This window comes from Nicotiana tomentosiformis, chromosome 8, assembly GCF_000390325.3.
Source record: "Nicotiana tomentosiformis chromosome 8, ASM39032v3, whole genome shotgun sequence".
Taxonomy (NCBI): Eukaryota; Viridiplantae; Streptophyta; class Magnoliopsida; order Solanales; family Solanaceae; genus Nicotiana; species Nicotiana tomentosiformis.
Window position 1 is genome coordinate 99,963,026 of NC_090819.1, and position 7,823 is coordinate 99,970,848.

The window sequence follows — 7,823 nt, forward strand, 5'->3', positions numbered from 1 at the left end:
ACAACCATTCTCAACCGTTCGTTGAGCCTTCAAGTATGAAATCACTCTACTAGGAACATAGTCTATAGAGCCACTCCACTCAACCTTTGGCAACCCCGGCATCGCCAACATCACGGTCTTAACGTGACAATCTAGAACAACATGACATGGATACAACCAATCCATACCCAAAATCACGTCAAATCGACCATACTAAGCAACAAATATCCACTCTAGTCTCCAGACTCCCAATAGTTATCACACATGACCGATATACATAGCCACAATGACAGTATCACCCACCGGTATAGACACATATACAGGTGAAACTAGAGACTCACGGGGCATTTCCAGACAATGAGCAAAATACGAGGACACATATGAATAAGTAGAACCAGGGTCAAATAATACAGAGTCATCTCTATGGCAAACAGATACAATACCTGTAATCACAGAATCCGAAGCCATGGTATTTGGTCTGGCAGGAAGAGCATAGAAACGGGACTGGCCGCCCCCTGATTGGCCTCCCCCTCTCGGGTGGCCCCTAGATGATTGGGCTCCACCCCAAGCTGGTTGAGTGGGTGGTGAAGAAACTGGTGTTGATGTCATAGACCGGATCCTCTATTGAGCTGGACCTCCCACTAGGCGGGGACACTACCTCCTCGTGTGACCAAACTCTCCACACTTATAGCAACTCCTCGGTGCTGGTGATGGGGACTAAAGCGAGCCCTGAGCACCGGGATAACTGGTAGAAAGACCTGGCATAGACGAGCCCTGACCCAATGGAGCACGGGATAAACACTGAGCTGGGAGAGCAATGAGAGATGAATGGCCCTGCTGATAACTGTGTGAACCATAGCCAGATGAAACACCACAGTGAACTAGGTGAGCCGTCTGAGCATGTCTGAAAGGACGACCCCTACCGTGGTGGAACTGACCCCCAGAAGGAACACCACTAAATCCACCCTGACCATGAGGCCTCTTGGCCCACCTCTGGACCTGTTCCTGGCTGCAAACCATCTCAGCTCATCAAAAGTAGCACCAGACACTCTCTCTCTAGTCATAAGCAATCGCAGATGAAACGTGAGGCCATCTATGAACCTCCTGACCCTCTCCCTGTCTGTGGGAACCAACCAGATAGCATGACGGGCCAACTCTGAAAATCTCATCTCATACTACGTCACAGACATATCACCCTGACGAAGCTGCTCGAACTGCCTGTGCAGCTCCTCTTTGCGGGACTGTAGAACAAACTTCTCCAAGAATATACCGGAGAACTGCTGCCATGTAAGGGATGCTACACCAACCAGCCTATGCCTCTCGTAGGCCTCCCACCAACTGAAGGCAGCCCCAAAGAACTAAAAAGTAGTGAATGAGACCCCACTGGCCTCTAGAATACCTGTTGTACGGAGTATCCTCTGACACCTGTCCAAGAAGCCCTGTGCATCCTCTCCCTCGGTACTACTGAAAGAGGGAGGCTGGAGTCTCCCAAACCTCTCCAATCGACGTTGATCATCATTAGGCATGACAGGAACCACATAGTCATGAGACACTACAATCAGCTAGGCTGGTGGTTCCTCCGGTGTCTTGAATCCCTGTACCACCTGCTCTGGTGTGCGGGCGGCGGAGCACCTCCCCTGGACTGAGAAGTAGTTGTTGCGGCCGGAACAGAGACCTCCTAAGCAAGATGGTACACGTGGTCAGGATCTGAGCTAAGGCCTCTTGAAGGCCTGGAATCACAATAGGCACAGGTGGTGCCTGAGCTGGTCCCATAGGCTCGTCCACAACTGGAGCCTGCTCCTGAACTAGGGCAACTGGTGGATCTCCAGGTGCTGCCCTAGTTGTGGTGTGAGCTACACCTCTGCCCCTACCGCGGCCTCTACCTTGACTTCTCGCGGCCCTAACTGGTAGTACTGGTGGCTGTCCATCCTGCCCAGTAGTACGCGTCCTCACCATCTGTGAGAGAATTAGAACAACAAATATTTAGTTACCAGAATCAAAAGATTCGCATGACAAGAATTCGCATGACAAGAATTCACAGAGACAAGAATTTAGACGTCTCTGTACCGATCCTCAAGACTCTACTAAACCTGCTCATGACTCGTGAGACCTATGTAACCTAGGCTCTGATACCAACTTGTCAAGACCCAAAAACCAACCTTTGTGATGGCACCTATCATGGTACTAGGCATGCCACTACTCACTATCTTAACACAGTAAAAACTTTGAAATTATAGATGGAAGCAAATAATATTTAAGAAAAACCTTTGTGGAACAGAAATAAACTCGCATCACAAAACAATCTATCCCAAAAATCGGGGTGTCATCGAGTACATGAGCATCTACACCAGGAGCAGTCTAATACAACATCTAAGGAACAAGAACTGAAATGCGATAAACATAATGAAGGAGAGGCAAGGCCTGCAAATGTTGTGAAGCTACCTCGATAGTCTCCGGAATATGCTGCTCAAATATCAACACCCGCTATGACCGGGAACACCTGGATCTGCACACAAAGTGCAGGGTATAGCATCGGTACAACCAACTCAGTAAGTATAAAAAATAAATAAGGAACTGAGAAGTAGTGACGAGCTATACAATTATAGTTCATTTTCAGTAATTCCAACAAAGAATAGACATGCTTTCAAATCCGGCAGTTTAAGTCAAATCAGTTTTATAAAGTTCAAGTTCAGGTAATACAGATATAAAAATCTTTCAGAAATTTCACAACAATGACAGACAGCAACTAAGTGCAACAACAAATGAAGTGCAAGTACAGCCTCTCAAGGCAACAATCACTCAACTCATCACAACAGCTCAATCACTAGGCTCTCACCCCTCAGTACTAACACTCAATAAGTATCTGCGCTCACCGGGAGTGTGCAGACTCCGAAGGGGCTCCTTTCATCCCAAGCGCTATATCGTTGCGGTGTGCAACCCGACCTAATCATATAAGTAGCCATAAGGCTCTTTGCGGAAAGCAACCTGATCCACAGTCCATAAATAGCCATAAGGCTCGTTGCGGCATGCAACTCGATCCATATACCCTCACATAGCTCACAGCTTGGCACTCAGGACCTATCTCAGTCACTAACCTCTCCAGCCCTCTCGGGCTTTCAGAAATCATACAAATCAGCCAAAAGAGATAATAACAAGTATCAACAAGAAAACAAGAGGAAACGAAGATATGACACACAAGTCAAACTGTGACTGAGTACAAGATAGCAAATAGCAGCTAATTCAACAAGAACCCCGATAGTTGAAGGTCCCAACAGTGATATCATATGGCCTAACCATGGTTTCTAACATGAATGACAGTCAAATTGCTAGAAGGTAGAGAGAATAGGTAATTAACAATAAGCTATTCGACTTTACAGTCTCACGGGATGGACCAAGTCACAATCCCCCACGGTGCACGCTCGTCACCTAGCATGTGTGTCACCTCCAAAATAATCACATCATACCAAAATCTAGGGTTTCATACCCTCAGGACCAGATTTAAAATTGTTACTTACCTCAAAATATGAAAAATCCTACTTCGAAATGCCTTTGCCCCTCGAATCTATCCACAAGCCGTACGATATAATTAATATAGGCTAAAAGAATAATTCCACAAACAAAACACAAAATTATAAGCCAAAACCCGAAATAGGCTCCAACCGGCCCCCGGGCCCACGCCTCAAAATTCGATAAAAGTTACAAAACCCGAAATCCCATTCACTCATGAGTCTAACCATACCAAATTTATCAAAATCCGACACCATTTGGTCATCCAAATCCACAAAATCCACTCTCCAATTATCAACCCTAAACCCCCAAATATCACTTCAAAATCTCACTAATCAGGTGGGGAAATCAGTGGGGAAACAAGTTTTATGATCCAAAATGAGTACAAGAAGCTTATCTCAATAATCACCTCTAAAATCTCCTCCAAAATCTCCTAAGTCCAAATCAAAAATGTTGAAATAAGACTAAAATCGCGAACCTTTGCTTTTAAACCTTTTGCCCAGACTTTTTGCACCTGCGGGGCCGCTTCTGCCGAAATATTCCCGCTCATGCAGAAGTCACTTATCCACTGCCTCTGCTTCTGTGATCAAAGGACCGCATTTGCGCCTATCGCAGGTGCGGGAAACCCATCGCACTTGTGGCTCGATCGCTTCTGCGCCCACCAGCCCGCTTCTGCGGCCATCGCATGCACGGGAAAATCTTCGCACCCGCGACCACTTCTCAACTCATCCTTGGCTTCTTCTGTGGTTCCTTCCTTGCTTTGGTGGGCTCGCACCTGCAGTGCCCACTCCGTAGGTGTGGTTACACCAGTAGCAACAACACTTCAACTGCTACATTAACTCAAAATCAAGTCTGTTAACCACTCGAAATCAACCCGAGGCCCCCGGGACCTCAACCAAGCATACCAACTAGTCATATAACCCAATGCAAACTTAGTCGAATCTTCAAATCACCCAAAACAACATCAAAACATAGATTACACCCGGATTCAAGCCTAAAGAACTTCTAAACTTCAAAATTTCACAAACGATGCGGAAACCTATCAAACCACGTCCGATTGACCTCAAATTATGCACACGAGTCATATTCAACATTATGGACCTACTCCAACTTCCGGAATTGGAATCCAACACCGATATCAAAAAGTCAACACCACAGTCAAACTTCCTAAAAATTCGACTTTCGCCATTTCAAGCCTAAATTAGCTACAGACCTGAAATTCACAGTCCGTACAGGCTCCTAAATCCAAAATCACCCAACAGAGCTAAAAGAACTGACGGAACTCCATTCCGGTGTCATCTTCACACAGTTCAAACGATGGTCAAAATCCTAAGACTTTTGCTTCCATTTTAGGGACTAAGTGTCCCAAAACACTCCGAAACCACAACTAAACTTTCCGGCAAGACACATGAGCAGAAAAATATATATGTGAAGTAGTAAATAGGGGATCGGGGCTAATACACTCAAAACGATCGGTCGGGTCATTACATATTTACTAAAGAGTATAATAATAATAATAATAAAACATATGTCTGAAATGTAAATAAGACATGATAGTTTGTGGGCTGTGATACGTAACCTGGAATTTGCAGTTCACCATAAAGTTCCCTCAGCAGCTGCATCTATGCGACAAGGTGACCATTTATAAACATGTCAGATCCTGCACATTTAGTGTAGAAGTGCAGCATGAGTACGTAAATCAACGCGTACCCAGTAAGTATCTAGCCTAACCCCGGAGAAGTACTGACAAGGGGTCGACATCGACACTTACTAGAGGTCAAATAAAGCAATATAATAAATCATAAACAGATATGAAGCACACAACAATAATGGGGTAAATTTGTAAGTTACATAATCTTCAAAAAAGTTCTTTTAAAGGTATAAATTTCTCAGTCTTGTATTCTGCCTCAACAACTCATATGTTTCAAGTACCAGTATCAAACAGATAAGAAATACCATATAAAATGACAGGCATCAGTAGAAGGATAATCCTGTGAATATTCGGACTGTAAGTGAAATAACGCATGATTATGACGAGGTCGTTCGGCCCGATAGAGAATAATGTGAACACTGCCGAGGGTTGAGCAGCATGACCATAGATTCATCTATTATACAGTTGAGGTGTTCGACCCGCTCCACATGAAAGGGAGGAAATTATCGAATTACGAGACATGTGCTTACAATACAGTACATGTAACGACCCGGCTGGTTGCTTTTAGAGTATTAGCCTCGAACCCCTATTTATTTCTCCCTCTATTTCATTTTGTGATAAAGCAACTTTTGGGAGTTTTGGGTTTTGATTTCGAAGTGAAATGGGACACATAGACCCAAAAATAAAAGTTTAAGTAGTAGGAATTGATCGTAGTTTGATTTGTGTGAAGATGACTCCGTAATGGAGTTTTGACGATTCCTATAGCTCCGTAGGGTGATTTTGGTTTTAGGAGCATGCCTGGATGTTAATTTGGAGGTCCGTAGGTCATTTCGTCGTCAAATGGCGAAAGTTGGAAAGTTGAGTGATTTTTGAAAAGTTTGACCGGGAGTGGACATTTTGATATCGGGGTCGGATTCTTATTCCGTAAGTTGGAGTAGGTCCATAATGTTAATTATAACTTGTACAAAATTTAAGTTCAAGCGAACTTGATTTGATAGGTTTCGGCGTCGAATGTAGAAGGTAGAAGTTCTAAAGTTCATTAGACTTTAATCAATATGCAATTCATGTTTTTAGCATTGTTTGATGTAATTTAAAGGCTTGACTAAGTTCGTATGATGTTTTAGTACTAATTGGTATATTTAGTTGAGGTCCTGGGGGCCTCGGGTGGATTCCGGATGGTTAACGGATCAAATTTGGACTTGAAGCGTTTGCTGGGATTTTGCCTTCTGGTGCATTTGCACCTGCAGAATTTTGCCCGCAGGTACGAGCGGGCGAGCGCAAAATCAAGGTTGAAGAGGGTGGCCAGTGGATGCTGGTGCGCTAGGAGGTCACAGAAGCAGTGTCGCTTCTGCGGAAGGATGATCGCAGAAGCGGATGAAAGCTTCAGAGGCCGGTCCGCAGAAGCGGACGAGTTTGCGCAGATGCGCACTCGTAGAAGCGGGATTTGGACTGCATAAGCAGTTGGCCAGCAATAGTGACTTTCCGCAGGTGCGGTTGGCTGACCGCAAAAGCGGTAAACGAACTGCAAAAGCTGAAGTTCTGGGCAGAATTTTATAAAATAGAGGGTTAGCCATTTTCTACACTCATTTTTTATTAATGTCCACTAATTTATCATTAATTTCTTTATTTAATTAAGGAATTGGTTGAGAAATTTTGGGAAAAGGTAGAAAAATCCTTAGGCCGAATTTTGAGGTTTTGAAAAAGACTTTTGTATCGGATTTGAGTAATTTTAGTATGGGTGAACTCGATATAGAAAGAAAGTTTGTATTTTGTGACTTTTACCTGATCCCGAGACGTGGGCCCGGGTCGATGTTTTGGGGCGATTTTATAATTCCTTGTTAAAGTCATAATTTCAATATTAAAATTAGTTTCTTATATTTATATTTATAGTATATAGTTGATTTGGCTAAATTTGAGTTGTTCGGAGTCGGAAAGTTGAGGGAAAGTCATTCTTATCGTTTGATTGAGCGAGAATTGAGGCAAGTAATTTGTCTAACCTTGTGTGGGGGAATCTCCCCTTAGGTTTTGGCACTGCTATGGTAGTTTCAATGCGTGAAGGCCGTGTACGCAAGGTGACGAGTGCGTACTCGGGTTAAATGTTGAAAAATCTAGTTCTTGCTGAGTAATTTTCTTTTAATTTCTTAACTGAGTTGCTCTAGCATGTGTAGTCATCATGTTTAGCCTAATGTCGCATGTCTATGTGTCTTAAATATTACTTGCAATTTGTGCAACATGCTTAGTTGAATTACCTACTTCCGTGATTTTGTATTCCATTTTTAACTGTATGATTCCTTGCTATAAATTCGTTGTTCCATAGGTTATGAGTATGTATTTACTTTTGTGACTATGAGATGGTACCTCAAAAGTGCCCCTGTTGCATATTTAGTTTTGGGACTACGAGGCGGTACCTCAGGAGCTCCCATGTTGTGTATTTACTTTTGGGACTATGAGGCGGTACCTCGGGAGAACCCATGTTGTATATTTACATTTGGGACTACGAGGAGGTACCTCGAGAGCTCCCCTGTTGTGTATTTAAATTTAGGACTATGAGGCACTACCTAGGGAGCACCCCTGCTGTTTACCTCTATTTATTGTGTTGTTACCTTTCTGTAATTTCTCATTGTTAAATTCTCAGTCATTTCATTATATTATTATATCTTCTGCCTTGTTTCCTTTTTATTCCATT